The 25,723-nt window shown below is 41.3% G+C and overlaps 1 long non-coding RNA gene across 1 annotated transcript in view; it reads left to right on the top strand.

Moving 5' to 3' along the window:
• The first annotated feature begins 12,219 nt into the window (after positions 1–12,219).
• LOC118150973 (uncharacterized) overlaps positions 12,220–25,723 on the top strand; it is a 51,825-nt gene continuing 38,321 nt past the window's right edge. Inside the window, exon 1 of the long non-coding RNA XR_008477067.2 lies at positions 12,220–12,505. This is a non-coding gene — a long non-coding RNA (uncharacterized LOC118150973). The remainder of the gene's footprint in view (positions 12,506–25,723) is intronic.

Genomic DNA, 25,723 nt, shown 5'->3' with positions numbered 1-25,723 from the left:
CTACTAAGAATACCAAAACTATTAAGGTGTGGTGGTGATTTTCTGTGATACTACCTACTGGGGAGGCTGAGGCAGGAGAATTGCTTGAACCCTGTAAACCGAGATCATGCCACTGCACTCAAGCCTGGGCAACAGAGTGAGACTCTATCTTAAAAAAATCCCATTCAAAATAATATCAAAAACATTAAATACTAGAAATAACTTTAACAAAATAAGTGTAAGTTCAGTATACTAAGAAACTCAAAACACTGCTGAGAGAGATTAAAGAAGACCAAAGGTAAATGGGTATTAATATACCATGTTAATAGTTTAGAAGTTTAAAATTTTTAAGATGTGAATTCTGCACACATTGCACTACAGGTTCATCATCCCAATGAATATTTTCACAAGCTTTTCTTGCAAAATTTGACAAGCAGTTTACAAAATTTATATATATATTCAAAGGACATGGAATTGACAAAACATTTTTTTGTCACAGGAGAAAGTTGGAAAGACTTTATTTTCAACTGATTTCAAGACTTAACTATAAAGCTAATCTAGTGAGTGTGGTTTTGGCACAGGATGGATATATAGAGCAAAGAAACAGAATTGATTAGGAATAGACCCACATCTCTGTGACCAATCAGTTTATCACAAAGGTGCCAAATTAACTCAAATTAATTAATTCAACAAGAATAGTCTTTTCTTCCAATTGTGAAATAACTGGAACTTCACGTGGAAATAAGTGAACTTTGATACTTCATTTACTCCATACACACAGATTAACTCAGAGTGGATGGTAGACCTAAATGTAAACGATAAAGACATAAAACTTTTAAGGAAAACCCAGGAGAAAATTTCTGAGGATTTGGGTAAGCCAAATTTTCTTTCTTCCTTTCTTTCTCTTTTTCTTTTCTTTCTTTCATTTTTCTTTCCTTTTCTCTCTCTTTCTTTCTTTTTTCTCCTTCCTTCTTTCCTTCCCTTTTTCCTTCCTTCCTTCCTCCTCCTCCTCCTCCTCCTCCTCCTCCTTCTTCTTCTTCTTCTTCTTCTTCTTATTCTTCTTCTTCTTCTTTTCTTCTTCTTTCTTTCTTTTTCGTTCTTTTCTTTTTTTTTTTTTCCTGAATCCCCCTTCAGTCAGGGTCCTGAGGAAAGTCTCCGCTCCCCACCCTGCTGCTATAAAGTGATTTCTGCTCACACACACATGCACACTGGACAATGATATAGCATTACTCCTCTCATGATAAGGTCTCACCCTCAGAAATCGTGCTAAGAGAACTTGTGCTTCTAGAGTTTTCTGCCAACGGGCTATGTAAGTGCCCAGAGGATTCATGGCTTACTTTTATTCCCAGATCTTGAATCTGCAGCAGTGACCTGTTTCCTCCACTAGCCTAGGCTTCTGGGTCATCTGTCCCTCTTATCTGCCTGCATGTACACATTTATAAGTCAGAGCTACCCTGCCTGCCTGGACCAGTAACTGCAGCAATAACCAGTCTTTTCACCAACTGTGTACTGTTCCCTACCCATTTTTTTTAAATTTTCTTTTTCTTTTTCTTTTTTTTTCTTGAGACTAATTTCATTCTTGTTGCTCAGGCTGGAATTCAATGGTGGGATCTCAACTCATTGCAACCTGTCTCTCTGGTTCAAGAGATTCTCTTGTCTCAGCCTCCCAACTAGCTGGAATTAAAGGTGCATGCCACCACTCACAGCTAATTTTTGTATTTTCAGTAGAGATGAGTTTTCAGCATGATGGCCAGCCTTGTCTTAAGCTCGACCTCAGGTGATCCACCCACCTCGGCCTCCACAAAGTGCTGGTATTACTGGAGTGACCCTCTGCACCCAGCCATATAGGCTTTTTATAACATTTTCTTTTATAGTGACTTTTTTCTTTTCCACAAATGCTGTTTCACAATCCCAAGGCCACGCGTCTGGTGCCTAAATACAAACCCTATTTAAAACCCAATGTCCACGAGATCAGGATAAATTATTTGGACTTACTCATTGTAAGCGTAAATGCAAAATGAAAATGAGACACTTAATCAACCTAAAAATAAAAAAGAAATTTACTCTTCTTCTTCTTAAACGTGTAATTTAGATACCTTTTATATGTAAATTGTTTCTCTCCTTTTTGTCTTTTATGTATCTATGAAATCTGCTTCTGCTCTGATTTTTATTTTCTCTCTCTCTTTCTCTAAAGTTTCACTTTTGTAACCTAGGCTGGAGGGCAGTGGTGCGATCTTGGCTCACCACAACCTTCATTTCCTAGTTTCAAGGGATGCTTCGGCCTCAGTCTCCCCAGTAGCCAAAATTACAGGCACCTGCGACCACACCCGGCTAATTATTTTATTTTTAGTAGAGACTGGGTGAAACATGGTGAAACCCAGTTGGCCAGGCTATTCTCCAAATGATAACCTCAGATGATCCACCCTCTCAAAATATTGGCCTCTCAAAGTGCTGAGATTACAGGTGTCAACCACTGTGCCCAGCCTATTATTTTCATTATAATGCAATCATTGAGAATATTTAGTTTTTTGAAATATTTTGTGAATTACGTTTTTATCTAACATCTCTTTCTTTTTTTAATATAGAAAGACCGCACTATAAATTTCTGTTTTAGAATTTTGTGGGTTATTTTGCATTCCATGAGTTACTGTATGTTGTGTTTCTATTTTCTTTTCTCTCAATATACTTTCTGATTTCCCTTTGCTTTTTCTATTTGACACGTTGGATGTCAAGGAATATGTTATTTACTTTTCACATATTTGTGAGCTTCAGATTTTTCTTTGGCTATTGATTTGTAGTTTTATTAAATTGTAACTTTGAAAGGAGAAACATCGGGACATGGAAGCTCATGTCTGTAATCCAAGCACTTTGAGAAGCCGAGGCAGGTGAATTACCTGAGGTCAGGAGTTTCAGACCAGTCTGACCAACATAATGAAACCGCATCTTTACTGAAACTACAAAATTAACTTGGTGTGGTAGCATGTGCCTGTAATTTTACCTACTTGGGAGGTTGAGGCAGGAAAATCACGTGAACCTGGGAGGTGAAGGTTGAAGTGACCTGAGATCTCGCCCATGCACTCCAGCCTGGGTGATAGAGAGAGACTCCATCTCAAAAAGAAAAATAAATAGAAGTGGATATAATTTTAATATTTTTAAGCACAGCACATTCTTTTTTTTTTATTGGATTATAGGTTTTGGGGTACATGAGCAGAGCATGCAAGACAGTTGCGTAGGTACACACATGGCAGTGTGCTTTGCTTTTCTTCTCCCCTTCACCCACATTTGGCATTTCTCCCCAGGTATCCCTCCCCACCTCCCCCTCCCACTGGCCCTCCCCCTTTCCCCCCAATAGACCCCAGTGTTTAGTACTCCCCTTTCTGTGTCCATGTGTTCTCATTTTTCATCACCCGCCTATGAGTGAGAATATGCAGTGTTTCATTTTCTATTCTTGTGTCAGTTTGCTGAGGTTGACGTTCTCCAGATTCATCCATGTCCCTACAAACAACACAAACTCATCATTTCTGATTGCTGAATAATATTCCATGGTGTATATGTGCCACATTTTTCCAATCCAGTCTATTATCAATGGGCATTTGGGTTGATTCCAGGTCTTTGCTATTGTAAACAGTGCTGCAATGAACATTCGTGTACATGTGTCCTTATAGTAGAACGATTTATAGTCTTTTGGATATATACCCAGTAATGGGATTGCTGGGTCAAATGGAATTGCTATTTCTAAGACCTTGAGGAATCCCCACACCGTCTTCCACAATGGTTGAACTAATTTACACTCCAACCAACAGTGTAAAAGTGTTCCTTTTTCTCCACATCCTCTCCAGCATCTGTTGTCTCCAGATTTTTTAATGATCGCCATTCTAACTGGCGTGAGATGGTATCTCAATGTGGTTTTGATTTGCATCTCTCTGATGACCAGTGAATGGTACCAGCTCCTCCTTGTGTGTCTGGTAGAATTCGGCTGTGAACCCGTCTGGACCTGGGCTTTTTTTGTGAGGTAGGCTCTTAATTGCTGCTTCCACTTCAGACCTTGTTATTGGTCTATTCATAGTTTCAGCTTTCTCCTGGTTTAGGCTTGGGAGGACACAGGAGTCCAGGAATTTATCCATTTCTTCCAGGTTTACTAGTTTATGCGCATAGAGTTGTTTGTAATATTCTCTGATGATGGTTTGAATTTCTGTGGACTCTGTGGTGATTTCCCCTTTATCATTTTTTATTGCATCTATTTGGTTGTTCTCTGTTTTCTTTTTAATCAATCTGGCTAGTGGTCTGTCTATTTTGTTGATCTTTTCAAAAAACCAGCTCTTGGATTTATTGATTTTTTGAAGGGTTTTTCGTGTCTCAATCTCCTTCAGCTCAGCTCTGATCTTAGTTATTTCTTGTCTTCTGCTGGGTTTTGAGTTTTGTTGATCTTGCTCCTCCAGCTCTTTCAATTTTGACGATAGGGTGTCAATTTTGGATCTCTCCATTCTCCTCATATGGGCACTTATTGCTATATACTTTCCTCTAGAGACTGCTTTAAATGTGTCCCAGAGGTTCTGGCACGTTGTGTCTTCGTTCTCATTGGTTTCGAAGAACTTCTTTATTTCTGCCTTCATTTCGTTGTTTACCCAGTCAACATTCAAGAGCCAGTTGTTCAGTTTCCATGAAGCTGTGCGGTTCTGGGTTGGTTTCTGAATTCTGAGTTCTAGCTTGATTGCACTATGGTCTGAGAGGCTGTTTGTTATGATTTCAGTTGTTTTGCATTTGTTGAGCAGTGCTTTACTTCCAATTATGTGGTCAATTTTAGAGTAGGTGTGATGTGGTGCTGAGAAGAATGTGTATTCTGTGGATTTGGGGTGGAGAGTTCTGTAAATGTCTATCAGGTTTGCTTGCTCCAGGTCTGTGTTCAAGCCCTGGATATTCTTGTTGATTTTCTGTCTGTTTGATCCGTCTAGTATTGACAGTGGAGTGTTAAAGTCTCCCACTATTATTGTGTGGGAGTCTAAGTCCTTTTGTAAGTCATTAAGAACTTGCCTTATGTATCTGGGTGCTCCTGCATTGGGTCCATATATGTTTAGGATCGTTAGCTCTTCTTGTTGTATCGATCCTTTTACCATTATGTAATGGCCATCTTTGTCTCTTTTGATATTTGTAAGCACAGCACATTCTATGCATTGATTGTGTAATTCCCAGATGCAGACCACTGTCCCTTAGAGAGTGGAAGAAAAGAAGGCCATGCTCCCAAAAATTACTCGGACAGCTAAGATCAAGGAACATACCCATGCTAGATTAGATATCAAATATTTCTAAGCAGAATTACATTAGATGATAAAAATATTAAATTATTCTTACATCACTGATAGTTCACTTGTTATGATAACAAGCCCACTGTTATTTCATAACATGGCTAACTCATACCTTGTAATCTGTCCTTAGGTAAGCAAAAGTCAACTAAATTAGTCATTCAAACACAGTAGACTAATGAATTATCAATCTGTTTCTTTTTATTTTGGCAATCAGTGTGTTTTAATTTTTTAGGAAAGTAAGTAGGAAGAAAAATGAAGATGATATTCAGAAAAGACTTTTAGTTGCAGACTCAACACCTACAAATCTAACTTCAAAGGAACAATACTGAGACTTGCTTCTCCAGATGTCAATCAGGGCCCCTAATAAGTGGCATCCACTGAGTGCCTACAAGAAATACAGAATTTCAGGCTCACCCCAACTCAGGAATGACAATCTTTTAACAAGAATCCTAAGTAGAGAAAATACACATAAGTTTAAGGACAACCTGGAGCCTCTCTAGGGGTCATGAGAATGAGGGGGCTGGGTCCATACAGCCTTAGATGTGCCACAGGACCAAGGGCTCCTGGAGGAAACTGATTGTAGGTGTGTTGAACCCGTCTTGTTTCTCGAGGAGGGACACACCTCGGAATGAGCAGGTGATTAGGACACCTGCAGGTGGCAGCCAGACCCCACTACGCCGAGGCTTTTTGAAGCACCAGGAAAACGAAGAATGCGGAGCGCCTCCCCAAACTGAGCCAAACGCTGACCGGCAGCAGAAGGTAAGCGGACTACAGAGAAACCGCGCTGGAGTGCACTGGCCACACTTGTGTCCGCGTGTCACACACACACACACAAACACACGCACACACTCATCAACACACTCAGAAAGATACATGAATACACACACACACACACACACACACTCAGAAAGACACACGGAGACATCCAACACTCACACGGAAACACACACTGCCAGGTAGCTCCTGAGGCTGCGGGGTTCTGCTCTCTGCCTGGAAGCCCTCGGGGACAGAGCAGCCCCGCCACTGGCAGGCAGGGGGTACCTGGAAATCCCAGCCGAGAGGGCTTTCAACGAGAGGCACCCTCACACTGTTTGGGCAGGTCTGCAGCATCTCGGTGATTCCTGGGGAGCGCTGTGGACATCCCTGAAGCCCCGACAGATCTTTCTTCTGCCTGGCTCGGCCTGCCGGATTCCTAAAATCGCAGGACTCAGCGATGATCGCGCGGAGAAAGAGTCCGTTGCCCGATGCTGAGGCACTGCCACAGAGGACCGCTGCTTTGGGAAGCCACTGTGATCGTTCCCCAGGCAACGGTGGCTGTTCCTGTGACGCGAGCCCGGGCTCAGCGCTGGCGCTTGTGACAGGCCGCTTGCGCATGCGCTTTCGTCTGCCCAGCTGGGGAGCCGCGATGTTGGCGCTGTCCAGCTGCTGCCGCACAGGTACAAGGTGGAGACGGTGGCAGGGGCGGCGCCTGGAAGGAGGCTGCGTGCCACAAGCAGCATAGGCCCCTGACAGTCCTGACCTCAGTACCTCGTTGCAGCCACTCTTCGGTTCCGGTCGGGGGGAGGAGGAGAGCGCTTCAGGCCTGGAAGCGGGCACTTTGGGTGTTACCAGAACGTTACCCGGCCCAATGAGCTGACTGCCACTTTGCGACCTGGGCCACCGACCAAGGGGCCCTGCCTTTATCTCCAAGCCCAGGGACTCCTGCATCTCACCACTACTGTCTGGACATGGAGGGAACAACCACAAAGAGGCAAGCCCAGTGTGCAGCAGAGGTGGTGACACCTGAAACTGGCTTCCCATGGGGGTCGATCATGTGTAGAGGGTGTTTCCAAAGCTTTTTTTGGTGAAATCAAGCCCGAGGCAGAAGCCCAGGCATGCCGCTGAGAGCCCCCAAGAAAGCCAAGCACAGGAAGATGACATCTGCCATCTGAAGAGGGACTGTGCCAGAGTCCAAGCCTCCTTCAGGGATTCCTGCCTGAAAGGACAGAAGGAGCCGGCAAAAGGGCAAGATGCCCCAGCCCCCACACGGGTATCACTACCTGCCACCTGGCATGCACCCAGCAAACCCCAGTCTCTTTAGCTCCGTGAAATCCCTGGCACTCAACAGGTTCAGTGTTCATAACACTTGCATGACCTACAGCAAAAACACCTCAATCAAACTCATATCAAACAGATACTCAGACACACACACACACGCACACACACACACACACACCAGTCCTGATGAATACTAATATGTTTCATACTTTGTCAAAAAGACCTCAATCAATCTGGTATTTTAAAGACAGTAAGACACAGGAGATACTCATATATATTTAAATAATTAATAAGAGGATCACAAGCTCTTTATGTTTTTAACTACTGATTCAAATTAGTCATCCTCAACCCCCTCCTTAACCTGCCGCAAATATTCTTGAGTTAAATTCTTCTTCATTATAGAAGATTGTTATTGTTTTCTTTATTTTTGTTGTGTTATTTACACTGTTGTATTAGACTCATGCTTGGGGAGTCATTTTTGCCATACTGCAATAGTTGTACTGCAGTCCGAATTATTCATGTGTATCTCCTGAACATGGAATTACTTAGTACTTTACCCTATATTTTGGGGAACTTAACTTTTAGCATAGCTCCGAAGACATTCTACATAAACTAAGTCTGAAATAGCCAATTTTTTACAACTTTTCTAAATTTATTGAAAAATTTTTTCGTTCTCTACTATAAATTTTACTCGATCTTTCTCACTGCTTTTATGAAAAAACTCAAAATTTAAGACTTCATGCCATCGTTTGCGAAACGGGTGGGACACGTTGACACGAGTGTGGCCAGTGCACTCCAGCGCGGTTTCTCTGTAGTCTGCTTACCTTGTGCTGTCGGTCAGCGTTTGGCTCAGTTTGGGGCTGCAGCGCCCCGCATTCTTCGTTTTCCTGGTGCTTCAAAAAGCCTAGGCGTAGTGGGGCCTGGCTGCCACCTGCAGGTGTCCTAATCACCTGTTCAACCCGAGGTTGGGTCACTTTTCGAGAAACTCCTCAAGAAGAACGACGGGGGCAACATGCCTACAATCAATTTCCTCCAGCAGCCCTTGGTCCTGTGGCACATCTAAGGTTGGAGGGACCCAACCGTTCCATCCTCATGACCCCTTCAGGGGCTCCAGTGCTGTCCTTAAACTTATGTGTATTTCCTCTACTTAGGATTCTTGTTAAAAGCCAGATTGTTATTCCTGAGTTGGGGTGAGCCTGAAATTCGGTATTTCTTGTAGGCACTCAGTGGATGCCACTGATTAGGGGTCCTGATTAACATTTGGGGGAGCAAGTCTCAGTATTGTTCTCTTGAACTAAGAATCGTAGGTGTCGAGTTTGCATTTAAAAGTCTTTTCAGCATATCATCTTCATTTTTCTTCCTAGTTACTTTCCTAAAAAAATTAAAACACACTGATTGCCAAAATAAAGGGAAACAGATTGATAATTCATAAATTGACTGTGTTTGAATGACTAATTTAGTTGACTCTTGGTTACCTAAGGACAGATTACAAGGTATGAGTCAGCCATGGTATGAAACAACAGTGGGCTTGGCATCATAAACAAGTGAACTATCAGTCATATAAGAAAAATTTAATATATTTGTAGTTTAATGTCATTCTGTTTAGAAATATTTGGTATGTAATTTAGCTTGGGAATATTTTTTGATCTCAGTTGTCCGAGTAATTTTTGGGAGCAGGGCCTCCTTTTCTGCCACTCTCTAAGGGACCATCATCTGCATGTGGGAATTACACAATCTACGCATAGAATGTGCTGTGCTTGGTGGAGGTTTCTAACTTATTGGCTGCAAATACTTATGTACTTAGATTTCTTTGACATGCTTATATATGTGCTTTGAAATGGTAGATGTATTCTGATCAACGGGATGTGAATTTTCAATGAATTTAGTTTTAAATGATCTTTTATAAGACATTTTAGTTGGTTTTACACTTTCTAGGTTTTTAGATGTGTGAGACCTTTTCCTTCTGCTGTTTTCAGTTGCTTAGAAATTATTTGTTTACGTAAACATGAATGCACATGCATACATGTGGGCAAATGATGTGTGTAGTTAACCCAGGTTGAGCATTTCAGCTGTAGAAGTCATTTGTGATAAGTTATAAAACCTGAAACTCTGAGTAAATCATAATTATGGATAACTAAGAAATGTTGCTATAATTCTTTAAAATAATTTTCGAGAATTCATTTATTCCATCAGATATATGGTGATTTACAGGTGAAGTACTTTAGAGTATATTGAACGTGTTACTTTTAAATTTCTGTGGCAAAAATGATAATGAAATGCAGTAGTCTTATACTGTACTAATTAGACATAGCTAAGTCTTCAAGGAACTAACTTAAGCAAGAATGTTGAAAATATGAAATTTATTTTTATCATTAATTCAACATTTGTTATGTATATATTTTTCTTCAGAGTATCAGCGGAGGAAACAAGGCTTCTCTCTCATGAAAGAAAAACATGAGGTTGGAATATGTTAAGACCTTTACACAGTGTTAAATTTGAGTAAGGTGTTTGCATAAAGTCGTTTCCATCACATCCTGATTATGACTGGTTATGTTTCATTTTATTATTCCTTATGTGTTTGGAAAGAGGTTCTGGTGAGAGAAGACAAAGGGAGTCTGTGTTGCAAAAGAAGCCCAAGGCTGTAGATGGAAGAATTGCATATGCAACTTTGCAAGAAACTTGGGGACAAGGAAAATCTTGTCAGGTAAATTGGATGCTAAAACCTTGTCTTTAGGGATTAACTGTCTATGTCTATTATATTCTCATCACAGAACAAAAGTGGAAATAATTTCACAATAAGACCTATCTTAAAATATTCTTTATCAGAAACAGTACTTCAGAAACAGATTTCATCCACTTATTAAGCTCCCACGCATGGTTATACTCTGAATGTAGATGCAAATAAGAGTGATAATCTGACACAGAAAATTGCTTTTTTCTGGAGAAGAGTTGTTGGACAACAGTCTCTCCTTAGAGGCCATAAACCAATTTGATCTAAGCACTTTTTGCTAAGGTTATGATGTTTTATGTCAAAACAATAATGTTTCTACACTCCCTTAGCCTATTCTAAATGTTGAAATTTGGGTTAAATGCTTCTCTCTGGTGACATAAAGAAAAGTGAGAAGATGGCCCAGGAAGAGCTTTTTTTGTTCCCTTTTCCTTTCTTTGTTTCATCTGGTAATTGTTTTCTTTTAATCAGTCCTAATGCTGATCAGGAATCTCACCTGATTAATCACGTAGGCTCTTCTTAACAGTCCAGAAGAAATTGATGAAAGCTCTGAGTGGGGTGGGCCAGTGAAGGGGTGAACAAAAAGCTAATTAAAAACAGGCATCAAACCCTCAAAGACAGTGGCACAAAGGTCCTTCCAATTGTTACAAAAAATTTGTAAGGTAAAAAGTTCCAATTTCTGGAAAAAATTATCTTCTGGTAAAGCCTCATTAAATTACCGGAGGACACACAAATTCAATATTTCTGAAATAATAAACATATTGATAAAACAAAGATTTGAGTGTTGTCAGGTTTTTAAATATTTACTTGAAAAATTAAATTTTAATTTTAAACTTATATATTGATTTTAAAAGAACAAAGACATTTTGATTAAATAAACATATTAGTATTTGTTAGGCTTTTAAATATTTATTCCAAATCATGTCATCTATTTTCATGATTGCGAATGTCACTTGTAATTTCTCAAACGATGGCATGAAGTCTTAAATTTTGAGTTTTTTCATAAAAGCAGCGAGAACGATCGAGTAAAATTTGTAGTAGAGAAAGAGAAAATTCTTCAATAAATCTAGAAAAGTTGTAAGGAATTGGCTAATATTTCAGACTTAGTTTATGTAGAATGTCTTGGGAGCTATGCTGAAAGTTAAGTTCCCCAAAATATAGGGTAATGTACTAAGTAGTTCCATGTTCAAGAGATACACATGAATAATTCGGACTGCAGTACAACTATTGCAGTATGGCAAAAATGACTCCCCAAGCATGAGTCTAATACAACAGTGTAAATGACACACAAAAATAAAGAAAACAATAACAATCTTCTATAATGAAGAAGAATTTAACTCAAGAATATTTGCAGCAGGTTAAGGATGGGGTTGAGGATGACTAATTTGAATCAGTAGTTAAAAACATAAAGAGCTTGTGATCCTCTTATTAATTATTTAAATATATATGAGTATCTCCTGTGTCTTACTGTCTTTAAAATACCAGATTGATTGAGGTCTTTTTGACAAAGTATGAAACATATTAGTATTCATCAGGACTGGTGTGTGTGTGTGTGTGTGTGTGTGTGTGTGCATGTGTGTGTGTGTGTGTGTCTGAGTATCTGTTTGATTTGAGTTTGATTGAAGTGTTTTTGCTGTAGGTCATGCAAGTGTTATGCAAAAAAAGCTTTGGAAACACCCTCTACACATGATCGACCCCCATGGGAAGCCAGTTTCAGGTGTCAACACCTCTGCTGCACAGAGGGCTTGCCTCTTTGTGGTTGTTCCCTCCATGAAGAGACAGTAGTGGTGAGATGCAGGAGTCCCTGGGCTTGGAGATAAAGGCAGGGCCCCTTGGTGGGTGGCCCAGGTCGAAGAGTGGCAGTCAGCTTATGGGGCCGGGTAACGTTCTGGTAACACCCATAGTGCCCGCTTCCTGGCCTGAAGCGCTCTCCTCCTTCCCCCGACCGGAACCGAAGAGTGGTTGCAACGAGGTACTGAGGTCAGGACTGACAGGGGCCTATGCTGTTTGTGGCACGCAGCCTTTTTCCAGGCGCCGACCCTGCCACCGTCTCCACCTTGTACCTGTGCGGCAGCAGCTGGACAGCGCCAGCATCGCGGCTCCCCAGCTGGGCAGACGAAAGCGCATGCGCAAGCGGCCTGTCACAAGCGCCAGCGCTGAGCCTGGACTCGCGTCACAGTAACAGCCACCGTTGCCTGGGGAACGATCACAGTGGCTTCCCAAAGCAGCGGTCCTCTGTGGCAGTGCCTCAGCATCGGGCAACGGACTCTTTCTCCGCGCGATCATCGCTGAGTCCTGCGATTTTAGGAATCCGGCAGGCCGAGCCAGGCAGAAGAAAGATCTGTCGGGGCTTCAGGGATGTCCACGGCGCTCCCCAGGAATCACCAAGTTGCTGCAGACCTGCCCAAACAGTGTGAGGGTGCCTCTCGTTGAAAGCCCTCGTGGCTGGGATTTCCAGGTAAGGCCTGCCTGCCAGTGGCGGGGCTGCTCTGTCCCCGAGGGGCTTCCAGGCAGAGAGCAGAACCCCCTAGCCTCAGGAGCTACCTGGCAGTGTGTGTTTCCGTGTTAGCGTTGGATGTCTCCGTGTGTCTTTCTGAGTGTGAGTGTGTGTGTATGCATGTATCTTTCTGAGTGTGTTGATGAGTGTGTGCGTGTGTTTGTGTGTGTGTGTGTGACACACGGACACAAGTGTGGCCAGTGCACTCCAGCGCGGTTTCTCTGTAGTCTGCTTACCTTGTGATGTCGGTCAACGTTTGGCTCAGTTTGGGGCTGCGGCGCTCGGCATTCTTCGTTTTCCTGGTTCTTCAAAAAGCCTCGGCGTAGTGGGGTCTGTCTGCCACCTGCAGGTGTCCTAATCATTCCGAGGTGTGTCCCTCCTCGAGAAACAAGAAGGGTGCAACACACACCTACAATCAGTTTTCTCCAGGATCCTTTCGTCCTGTGGCATATCTAAAGCTGTAGGCACCCAGCCGCCCCATCCTCATGACCCCTTGAGAGGCTCCAGGCTGTCCTCAAATTTATGTGTATTTCCTCTACTTAGGATTCTTGTTAAAAGCCAGATTGTAATTCCTGAGTTGGGGTGAGCCTGAAATTCTGTATTTCTTGTAGGCACTCAGTGGATGCCACTTATTAGGGGTCCTGATTGACATTTGGAGAAGCATGTCTCAGTGTTGTTTTTTGAAGTTAGATTTGTAGGTGTTGAATCTGCAACTAAAAGTCTTTTCTGAATATCATCTTCATTTTTCTTCCTACTTACTTTCCTAAAGATTTAAAAAACACTGATTGCCAAAATAAAAAGAAACAGATTGATAATTCATTAGTTTACTGTGTTTGAATGAGTAATTTAGTTGACTTTTGCTTACCTATGACATATTACAAGGTATGAGTTAGCTATGGTATGAAATAACAGTGGGCTTGTTGTCATAACAAGTGAACTATCAGTCATGTAAGAATAATTTAATATTTTTATCATATAATATAATTCTGTTTAGAAATATTTGATATCTCATCTAGCTTGGGTATGTTCCTTGATCTTAGCTGTCCGAGTAATTTTTGGGAGCACGGCCTTCTTTTCTTCCACTCTATAAGGGACAGTGGTCTGCATGTGGGAATTACATAATGAATGCATAGAATGTGCTGTGCTTAAAAATATTAAAATTATATCAACTTTTTTTTGTTTGTTTTGAGATGAAGTCTCACTCTATCACCCAGGATGGAGTGCAAGGGCGAGATCTCAGCTCACTTCAACCTTCACCTCCCAGGTTTAAGTGATTTTCCTGCCTCAACCTCCCAAGTAGGTAAAATTACACGCACACACTACCACACCAAGTTAATTTTGTAGTTTCAGTAAAGATGCGGTTTCGTTATGTTGGTCAGACTGGTCTGAAACTCCTGACCTCAGATAATCCACCTGCCTTGGCTTCTCAAAGTGCTTGGATTACAGACATGAGCTTCCATGTCCCGATGTTTCACCTTTTAAAATTACAATTTAATAAAACTACAAATCAATAGCCAAAGAGAAATTTGAATCTCACAAAAATAACATATTCCTTGACAACCAACGTGTCAAATAGAAAAAGAAAAGGGAAATCAGAAAGTATATTGAGATAAAAGAAAATAGAAACACAACATACAGTAACTCATGGGATGCAAAATAACCCACAAATCAGTTCTAAAACAGAATTTTTTTTTTAATTTTTTATTGGATTATAGGTTTTGGGGTACATGAGCAGAGCATGCAAGACAGTTGCGTAGGTACACACATGGCAGTGTGCTTTGCTTTTCTTCTCCCCTTCACCCACATTTGGCATTTCTCCCCAGGCTATCCCTCCCCACCTCCCCCTCCCACTGGCCCTCCCCTTTTCCCCCCAATAGACCCCAGTGTTTAGTACTCCCCTTTCTGTGTCCATGTGTTCTCATTTTTCATCACCCACCTATGAGTGAGAATATGCGGTGTTTCATTTTCTGTTCTTGTGTCAGTTTGCTGAGGATGATGTTTTCCAGATTCATCCATGTCCCTACAAACGACACGAACTCATCATTTCTGATTGCTGCATAATATTCCATGGTGTATATGTGCCACATTTTTCCAATCCAGTCTATTATCAATGGGCATTTGGGTTGATTCCAGGTCTTTGCTATTGTAAACAGTGCTGCAATGAACATTCGTGTACATGTGTCCTTATAGTAGAACGATTTATAGTCTTTTGGATATATACCCAGTAATGGGATTGCTGGGTCAAATGGAATTTCTATTTCTAAGGCCTTGAGGAATCGCCACACCGTCTTCCACAATGGTTGAACTAATTTACACTCCCACCAACAGTGTAAAAGTGTTCCTTTTTCTCCACATCCTCTCCAGCATCTGTTGTCTCCAGATTTTTTAATGATCGCCATTCTAACTGGCGTGAGATGGTATCTCAATGTGGTTTTCATTTGCATCTCTCTGATGACCAGTGACGATGAGCATTTTTTCATATGATTGTTGGCCTCATATATGTCTTCTTTCGTAAAGTATCTGTTCATATCCTTTGCCCACTTTTGAATGGGCTTGTTTGTTTTTTTCCTGTAAATCTGCTTGAGTTGTTTGTAAATTCTGGATATCAGCCCTTTGTCAGATGGGTAGACTGCGAAAATTTTTTCCCATTCTGTTGGTTGCCGATCCACTCTAGTGACTGTTTCTTTTGCCGTGCAGAGGCTGTGGAGTTTCATTAGGTCCCATTTGTCTATTTTGGCTTTTGTTGCCAATGCTCTTGGTGTTTTGTTCATGAAGTCCTTGCCTACTCCTATGTCCTGGATAGTTTTGCCTAGATTTCCTTCTAGGGTTTTTATGGTGCCAGGTCTTATGTTTAAGTCTTTAATCCATCTGGAGTTAATTTTAGTGTAAGGTGTCAGGAAGGGGTCCAGTTTCTGCTTTCTGCACATGGCTAGCCAGTTTTCCCAACACCATTTGTTAAACATGGAATCCTTGCCCCATTGCTTGTTTTTGTCAGGTTTATCAAAGATTGTATAGTTGTATGTATGTTGTGTTGCCTCCGGTGCCTCTGTTTTGTTCCATTGGTCTATATCTCTGTTTTGGTACCAGTACCATGCTGTTTTGATTACTGTAGCCTTGTAGTATAGTTTGAAATCCGGTAGTGTGATGCCCCCAGCTGTGTTCTTTTTGCTTAGAATTGACTTGGCTATGCGGGCTCTCTTTTGGTTCCATATGAAGTTCATGGTGGTTTTTTCCAGTTCTGTGAAGAAAGACAATGGTAGCTTGATGGGGATAGCGTTGATTCTGTAAATTACTTTGGGCAGTATAGCCATTTTCACGATATTAATTCTTCCTAACCATGAACATGGAATGTTTCTCCATCTGTTTGTGTCCTCTCTGATTTCGTTGAGCAGTGGTTTGTAGTTCTCCTTGAAGAGGTCCCTTACGTTCCTTGTGAGTTGTATTCCAAGGTATTTTATTCTTTTTGTAGCAATTGCGAATGGCAGTTCACTCTTGATTTGGCTTTCTTTAAGTCTGTTATTGGTGTAGACGAATGCTTGTGATTTTTGCACATTGATTTTATATCCTGAGACTTTGCTGAAGTTGCTTATCAGTTTCAGGAGTTTTTGGGCTGAGGCGATGGGGTCTTCTAGGTATACTATCATGTCGTCTGCAAATAGAGACAATTTGGCTTCCACCTTTCCTATTTGAATACCCTTTATTTCTTTTTCTTGCCTGATTGCTCTGGCTAGAACTTCCAGTACTATATTGAATAGGAGTGGTGAGAGAGGGCATCCTTGTCTAGTGCCACATTTCAAAGGGAATGCTTCCAGTTTTTGCCCATTCAGTATGATATTGGCTGTTGGTTTGTCATAAATAGCTTTTATTACTTTGATATACGTTCCATCGATACCGAGTTTATTGAGGGTTTTTAGCATAAGGGCTGTTGAATTTTGTCAAATGCCTTCTCTGCGTCAATTGAGATAATCACGTGGTTTTTGTTTTTGGTTCTGTTTATGTGGTGAATTACGTTGATAGACTTGCATATGTTGAACCAGGCTTGCATCCCCGGGATGAATCCTACTTGATCATGATGAATAAGTTTTCTGATTTGCTGTTGCAATTGGCTTGCCAATATTTTATTGAAGATTTTTGCATCTATGTTCATCATGGACATTGGCCTGAAGTTTTCTTTTCTTGTTGGGTCTCTGCCGGGTTTTGGCATCAGAATTATGTTGGTCTCATAAAATGATTTGGGAAGGATTCCCTCTTTTTGGATTGTTTGAAATAGTTTTAGAAGAAATGGTGCCAGCACTTCCTTGTGTGTCTGGTAGAATTCGGCTGTGAACCCGTCTGGACCTGGGCTTTTTTTGTGTGGTAGGCTCTTAATTGCTGCCTCAACTTCAGACCTTGTTATTGGTCTATTCATAGTTTCAGCTTCCTCCTGGTTTAGGCTTGGGAGGACACAGGAATCCAGGAATTTGTCCATTTCTTCCAGGTTTACTAGTTTATGCGCATAGAGTTGTTTGTAATATTCTCTGATGATGGTTTGAATTTCTGTGGAATCTGTGGTGATTTCCCCTTTATCATTTTTTATTGCATCTATTTGGTTGTTCTCTCTTTTATTTTTAATCAATCTGGCTAGTGGTCTGTCTATTTTGTTGATCTTTTCAAAAAACCAGCTCTTGGATTTATTGATTTTTTGAAGGGATTTTCGTGTCTCAATCTCCTTCAGCTCAGCTCTGATCTTAGTTATTTCTTGTCTTCTGCTGGGTTTTGAGTTTTGTTGATCTTGCTCCTCCAGCTCTTTCAATTTTGACGATAGGGTGTCAATTTTGGATCTCTCAATTCTCCTCATATGGGCACTTATTGCTATATACTTTCCTCTAGAGACTGCTTTAAATGTGTCCCAGAGGTTCTGGCACGTTGTGTCTTCGTTCTCATTGGTTTTGAAGAACTTCTTTATTTCTGCCTTCATTTCGTTGCTTACCCAGTCAACATTCAAGAGCCAGTTGTTCAGTTTCCATGAAGCTGTGCGGTTCTGGGTCTGTTTCTGAATTCTGAGTTCTAACTTGATTGCACTATGGTCTGAGAGGCTGTTTGCTATGATTTCAGTTGTTTTGCATTTGTTGAGCAGTGCTTTACTTCCAATTATGTGGTCAATTTTAGAGTAGGTGTGATGTGGTGCTGAGAAGAATGTGTATTCTGTGGATTTGGGGTGGAGAGTTCTGTAAATGTCCACCAGGTTTGCTTGCTCCAGGTCTGAGTTCAAGCCCTGGATATCCTTGTTGATTTTTTGTCTGGTAGATCTGTCTAGTATTGACAGTGGAGTGTTAAAGTCTCCCACTATTATTGTGTGGGAGTCTAAGTCCTTTTGTAAGTCATTAAGAACTTGCCTTATGTATCTGGGTGCTCCTGTGTTGGGTCCATATATGTTTAGGATCGTTAGCTCTTCTTGTTGTATAGATCCTTTTACCATTATGTAACGGCCTTCTTTGTCTCTTTTGATCTTTGTTGCTTTAAAGTCTATTTTATCTGCGATGAGAATTGCAACTCTTGCTTTTTTTTTTTTGCTTTCCATTAGCTTGGTAAATCTTCCTCCATCCCTTTATTTTGAGCCTTTGTGTATCCTTGCATGTGAGTTGGGTTTCCTGGATACAGCACACTGATGGGTTTTGGCTTTTTATCCAATTTGCCAGTCTGTGTCTTTTGATTGGTGCATTTAGTCCATTTACATTTAGGGTTAATATTGTTATGTGTGAATTTGATACTGCCATTTTGATGCTAAGTGGCTGTTTTGCCTTTTAGTTGTTGTAGATTCTTCATTATGTTGATGCTCTTTAGGATTCAGTGTGATTTTGGAATGGCTGGTACTGATTGATTTTTTCTATGTGTAGTGCCTCTTTTAGGAGCTCTTGTAAAGCAGGCCTGGTGGTGACAAAATCTCTGAGTACTTGCTTGTTCGCAAAGGATTTCATTCTTCCTTCACTTCTGAAGCTCAGTTTGGCTGGATATGAAATTCTGGGTTGAAAGTTCTTTTCTTTAAGAATGTTGAATATTGGCCCCCACTCTCTTCTGGCTTGTAGTGTTTCTTCCGAGAGATCTGCTGTGAGTCTGATGGGCTTCCCTTTGTGGGTGACCCGACCTTTCTGTCTGGCTGCCCTTAGTATTCTCTCCTTTATTTCAACCCTGTTGAATCTGACAATTATGTGCCTTGGGGTTGCTCTTCTTGCGGAATATCTTTGTGGTGTTCTCTGTATTTCCTGCAATTGAGTGTTGGCGTGTCTTGCTAGGTGGGGGAAATTTTCCTGGATGATGTCCTGAAGAGTATTTTCCAGCTTGGATTCATTCTCTTCGTCCCCTTCTGGTACACCTATCAAACGTAGGTTAGGTCTTTTCACATAGTCCCACATTTCTTGGAGACTTTGTTCATTCCTTTTTGCACTTTTTTCTCTGATCTTGGTTTCTCATTTTATTTCATTGAGTTGATCCTCGACTTCTGATATTCTTTCTTCTGCTTGGTCAATTCGGCTATTGAAACTTGTGTTTGCTTCGCGAAGTTCTCGTATTGTGTTTTTCAGCTCCTTTAATTCATTCATATTCCTCTCTAAGGTATCCATTCTTGTTATCATTTCCTCGAATCTTTTTTCAAATCTTTTTTCAAGGTTCTTAGTTTCTTTGCATTGATTTAATACATTATCTTTTAGCTCACAAAAGTTTCTCATTATCCATCTTCTGAAGTTTAATTCCCTCATTTCGTCACAGTCATTCTCCGTCCAGCTTTGCTCCCTTGCTGTTGAGGAATTTTGGTCCTTTCTAGGAGGCGAGGTGTTCTTGTTTCAGGTGTTTTCCTCCTTTTTGCGCTGGTTTCTTCCCATCTTTGTGGATTTGTCCACTGGTCGACTGCGTAGTTGCTGTCTTTTCGTTTGGGTCTCTGAGTGGACACCCAGAATGTTGATGATGAAGTATTTCTGTTGCTTTGTTTTCCTTCTACAAGTCTAGCCCCTTCGCTGTATGACTGCTGAGGTCAGCTCCAGACCCTGCTTGTCTGGGGTGCACCTCTAGTAGCCGTGGCACAGCGAGGGATGCTACCAGTTTCTTTTTCTGCTCTCTTTGTCCCAGGATGATGACTGCCTAATGTCAGTCTTTTGGATATAGAGGGGTCAGGGAGCTGCTTGAGGAGACAGTTTGTACTTTATAGGGGTTTAATTGCTGAGCTGTGTGCTCTGTTGTTCCTTCAGGGCTGTTAGGCTGCTATGTTTTATTCTGCTGCAACAGAGCTCATTAAGAAACCCTTTTTTTTTCTCAAATGCTCTGTGTTGAGGGGTTTGGCCTTTATTTTTGGATGTCCGATCAGGTGTCCTGCCCAGCTAGAAGGCAGACTAGCCACTGTTTGGCTGCCGAGGCTCCGCCCTGCTGTTGTGTGATTCGCGCTGTTCCTGCCAGCTCTGCTGTGGTCTCCGCCACGCCCTGCAGCGGAGTCTCTTCGTTGTAGCGTGTTGCCTCAGCAATGGCAGGCTGCCTCAGCAGTGGGTGTGTATCTTAGTAGGGACGGGTTGCCTTGGCAACGGCTGGCTGCATCAGCAATGGGCATGTATCTCAGTTGGGGCGGGTTGCCTCGGCAATGGCTGGCTGCGTCAGCAGTGGGCGTGTATCTCAGTTGGGGCGGGTTGCCTCGGCAATGGCTGGATGCATCAGCAGTGGGCGTGTATCTCATTTGGGGCGGGTTGCCTCGGTAGTGGTGGACGCCCCTCCCCCACAGAGCGTCTCGGACCGTCTGCTCGGGATAGTTTGAAATCGCGGTTTTGTTCGTCCCACTGGGTATCCCAATCCCTGCAATCCCCTGGGCTGGCCTACTGTCCAAGTCTCGTTCAGTCTCAAGTCCAGCCCTCTCAAGTCTCAGGTTGCCGGTTCAGCAGGGCACCTGGACAAGCGCGCCCTGTGGGGATTGCTGGGTAGGGCCGGCCGCCGCCGCCCCGGCTGCCGGCTTCACCAGGCAGACCTACTACCTGGCGTCCCGTGTCTTTTTTATACTTGGGAGTTTCCCCGTTCTGTGGGCAACAAAGATCAGTCTGGAAATGCCGCTCTGACTCACTGTTTGCGGATTCAACGAGAAGAGCTCCAATCCTGGGTTGTTCTCACAGCGCCATCTTGAGTCCTCCCCTAAATTAAACATTTTAAGAATAAAAAGAGTAAATTTCTTTTCTATTTTTAGGTTGATTAAGCATCTTGTTTTCATTTTGTATTATGCTTACAATAAGTAAGTCCAAATAATTTATCCTGATCTCGTGGACATTGGATTTTAAATAGGGTTTGTATTTAGGCACCAGACGCGTGGCCTTGGGATTGTGAAACAGCATTTGTGGAAAAGAAAAAAGTCAGTATAAAAGAATATGCTATAAAAAGCCTATATCGGCTGGGCGCAGAGGGTCACTCCAGTAATACCAGCACTTTGTGGAGGCCGAGGTGGGTGGATCCCCTGAGGTCGAGCTTAAGACAAGGCTGGCCATCATGCTGAAACCCCATCTCTACTGAAAATACAAAAATTAGCTGTGAGTGGTGGCATGCACCTTTAATTCCAGCTAGTTGGGAGGCTGAGACAAGAGAATCTCTTGAACCAGAGAGACAGGTTGCAATGAGTTGAGATCTCACCATTGACTTCCAGCCTGAGCAACAAGAATGAAACTTAGTCTCAAAAAAAAAGAAAAAGAAAAAGAAAATAAAAAAAAACTATGGTTAGGGAAAAGTACACAGTTGGTGAAAAGACTGCTTATTGCTGCAGTTACTTGCCCAGGCAGGCGAAGTAGCTCTGACTTACAAATGTGTACATGCAGGCAGATAAGAGGGACAGATGACCCAGAAGCCTAGGCTAGTGGAGGAAACAGGTCACTGCTGCAGATTCAAGATCTGGGAATAAAAGTAAGCCATGAATCCTCTGGGCACTTACATAGCCCTTTGGCAGAAAACTCTAGAAGCACAAGTTCTCTTAGCACAATTTCTGAGGGTGAGGCCTTGTAATGAGAGGAGTAATGCTACATCATTGTCCAGTGTGCATGTGTGTGTGAGCAGAAATCACTTTATAGCAGCAGGGTGGGGAGCGGAGACTTTCCTCAGGACCCTGACTGAAGGGAGATTCAGGAAAAAAAAAAGAAAAGAATGAAAAAGAAAGAAGGAAAGAAGAAGAAGAAGAAGAGGAAGAAGAAGAAGAAGAAGAAGGAGGAGGAGGAGGAGGAGGAGGAGGAGGAGGAGGAGGAAGGAAGGAAAAAGGGAAGGAAGGAAGGAAAGAAGGAAGGAGAAAAAAGAAGGAAAGAGAGAGAAAAGAAAAGAAAAATGAAAGAAAGAAAGGAAAAAAAAGAGGAAGAAAGAAAATTTGGCTTACCAAAATCCTCAGAAATTTTCTTCTGGGTTTTCTTTAAAAGTTTTATGTCTTTATCATTTACATTTAGGTCTACCATCCATTCTGAGTTAATCTGTGTGCATAAAGTAAATGAAGTATCAAAGTTCACTTATTTCCACGTGAAGTTCCAGTTATTTCACCACAATTGGAAGAAAAGACTATTCTTGTTGAATTAATTAATTTGAGTTAATTTGGCACCTTTGTGAAAAACTGATTGGTCACAAAGAGGTGTGTCTATTCCTAATCAATTCTGTTTCTTTGCTCTATATATCCATCCTGTGCTAAAACCACACTCACGTGAGTAGCTTTATAGTTAAGTCTTGAAATCAGTTGAAAATAAAGTCTTTCCCACTTTCTCCTGTGACAAAAAAATGTTTTGGCAGTTCCATGTCCTTTGAATATATATATAAATTTTGTAAACTGCTTGTCAAATTTTGCAAGAAAAGCTTGTGAAAATATTTATTGGGATGATGAACCTGTAGTGCAATGTGTGCAGAATTCACATCTTAAAAATTTTAAACTTCTAAACTATTTATATAATATATTAATATCCATTTACCTTTGGTCTTCTTTAATCTCTCTCAGCAGTGTTTTGAGGTTCTTAGTATACTGAACTTACACGTATTTTGTTAAAGTTATTTCTAGTATTTAATGTTTTTGATATTATTTTGAATGGGATTTTTTTAAGATAGAGTCTCACTCTGTTGCCCAGGCTTGAGTGCAGTGGCATGATCTCGGTTTACTGGGTTCCAGCAATTCTCCTGCCTCAGCCTCCCCAGTAGGTAGTATCACAGAAAATCACCACCACACCTTAATAGTTTTGGTATTTTTAGTAGAGCTGGTGTTTCACCATGTTTGCCAGGCTGGTCTCAAACTCCTGACCTCATGATCCACTCACCTCAGCCTCCAAAAGTTCTGGGACAGCAGGCATAAACCACCACACCCAGTCTGAATGGTACTATTTTAAAATTTTTATTTTTCAGTTGTTTATTGTTGGCATTGTTGTATTCTGTGACCTTGTTAAGGTAACTTGTTCATTCAAATACGTGCCACCATGCCCAGCTAATTTTGTATTTTTAGTAGAGACAGGGTTTCACCATATTGGTCAGGCTGGTCTTGAACTCCTAACTTGGCTTCCCAAAATGCTATAATTACAGGCAAGAGCCACGTTGCCCAGAAATCACCTTTAAATTTAGAGAAAATTTTTCTGATTAGGAAATTCTTGTTATTTCTTTTCAATATTTTTTTCAACTTTTACTTTTGTTTCAGGGGTACATGTGCAGGTTTATTATACAGGTTAGTTGAGTCTTGCAGGGGTTTACTGTACAAATCGTTTCACCAACCAATTAATGAGCATAGTATCTGATACCTAGTTTTCTGATCGCAAACTCCTCCCACACTCTACCCTCCAGCAGGCCCTGGTGTCTGTTGCTCTCTTCTTTCTATTTATGTGTACTCAGTGTTTAGCTTCGGCTGATAAGTGAGAACACGCAGCATTTGATTTTCTGTTTTGCATTAGATTGTTTAGAATAATGGCCTCCAGCTCTATTCATGTTGCTGCAAAGGACGTAATCTTATTATTTTTAATCCAGTCTACCATTGCTGGTACTAAGGTTGATTCTATGTTTTTACTATTGTAAATAATGCTGTGATTGGCATATGTATGTACAGGACTTTATGGTAGAAAGGTTCATATTCCTTTGGAAATACACCCACTGGATTGTTGGGTAAAATGCTAGTTCTGCTCTAAGTTCTTTGAGTAATCTCCAAATTGCTTTTCACAGTCAAAGGATTTCCTTTTCAATGAATATTGCTGGAATAGCTGGCTATCCAATGCAGAAGATCGACACTAGACTCTTTCATCGCATGCAAAAATCAACTTAAGATGGATTGAAGGCTTAAACCTAATAGCTAAAGTGTTGCTAGGGCTACGAAAACCCTTGAAGGAAACCTAGAAGATACCACTGTGGACATGGGTCCTGCAAACATTTCATGACAAAGATGCCAAAAGCAATGATAATAAAAACAGATATTGACAAATGGGACCTAATTAAACTGAAGAGCATCTGCGAAGTGAAAGAAATTTAAAAAGTAAACAGACAACCTACAGAATGGGAGAAAATATTTGCAAACCATGCACCTATCAAAGGGCTAATATCCAGAATCTATAAGAAACATAGGTCAAGTCTTACAACAGCTGTTATTCTAGAGCTAGTTTATTTCTGCTGCCAGGAAGGTGCCATCCATCTGTGGGCTCTCTTGTACCCCCCAGGTGTCCAATGAGTTTTCTCACTGAGGATCATCAGAACTTGCCTATGTTCCAGTTCTTCCTTACATCTAGAAATTGCTCGACTTACACCTCTCCACTAACTGCTCTCCTCCTGGCTACATGGGACTTTATTCTTTTTATGCACATCTTAGTTGTCAGCTAGAAACTTAAATCTTTATGAAAAATAGCTGCCTTTTCATCTGTGTAACCTTCTCCTCTCCAGTTTCTGCCTCCCAAAATCTAGCTACCTAAGCCTCCATGAGCTCTGATCTCTCATTCTACTGAGGCCACTGTGTTCTGTTTGGCTTCCTTTTCCTCTACAGTGATACTGAAAATGTCTCCAGGTAGGAAGCTGGACAGTCACAGGACACATGTGATTTGTACCCTTCTCACATGGATGACAGCCCTTTACTATCTGTTGTTCAATTACAGGAAACACTTAGTTTGTACATTCGTTTAGTTTCCATTTGCTAACAGTGGGAGGGAAACTAACTTATGTTGGTTGGTGCAAACATAATTGAGGTTTTTGCAATTCCCTTTGTTTCTTTTTTAAGGTGGAATGTTGCTCTGTAGCCAGGCTGGAGTGATCTCAGCTCACAGCAACTTCCACCTCCTGGGTTCAAGCAAGTCTCCTGCCTCAGCCTGATAAGTAGCTGGGATTACAGGCACCTGCCACCATGCCGGGCTAATTTTTGCATTTTTAATAGTGACAGGGTCTCCGTATGTTAGCCAGACCGGTCTCAAACTTCAGACCTCTCAAGTGATCCACCTGTTTCGGCCTCCCAAAGCGCTGAGATTACAGGCATAAGCCACTGTGCCCTACCTCCATTACTTTCAATGGCAAATACTGCAATTACTTTTGCACCAACTTAGTAACATAGAAGTAAAAATTGCTCCGTTTTCTTTTAGTATGCATGGTTCCTGTGTTCAGAATTTAGTGAATAGATATTTTTTTAAGTGCACCAAAGATGATACCAATGATTGTAAGTTGCACCAGCTTTTAAAATTTTTGTTGACAAGCCGACTGTCAGGCAAAATGTTTCTTTCAAAGGTGTATGTGTTTTTGAAGGAGAGGGAGCCTGTCTGCTTTTAATATTTTGTCTTTGGGTTTTAGAAATGTAATGATGACTGCTTTCATGTGGATTTTCTTGCACATATCCTGCTTGGAGTTTATAGAACTTCCTGCAAATGTGGCTTCATGTCTTTATTGGTTTTGGAAAGTTCTCAGCCAGTATAGTATCCACCCCACTCTTTCCTTCTCAGACTTCAGTTACATGTTTGACTTTTCTCTGTGCTCTATTGCTCTCTTATTGTTTTTTCTGTATTACCACCTTTTCTTCTCCTCACTCATTAGCACGATATTTTTTTACTGACCTAGTTAATATTCACAAATCTCTTCTGCTGTATCCAATTTGCTTTAAGCATATCTCTTGAGTGCATTTTACTTATTTACTTTTTGGTTGGTTCCAGAGCCACTATTTTATTCTGTGTTAAAAATAAACAAATTTTGGCTGGATACTGTGGATCACAAGTG

This window comes from Callithrix jacchus, chromosome 16, assembly GCF_049354715.1.
Source record: "Callithrix jacchus isolate 240 chromosome 16, calJac240_pri, whole genome shotgun sequence".
Lineage (NCBI taxonomy): Eukaryota > Metazoa > Chordata > Mammalia > Primates > Cebidae > Callithrix > Callithrix jacchus.
Note: the sequence above shows the minus strand (reverse complement) of the source record. Positions and strands in the feature narration are given on the sequence as shown.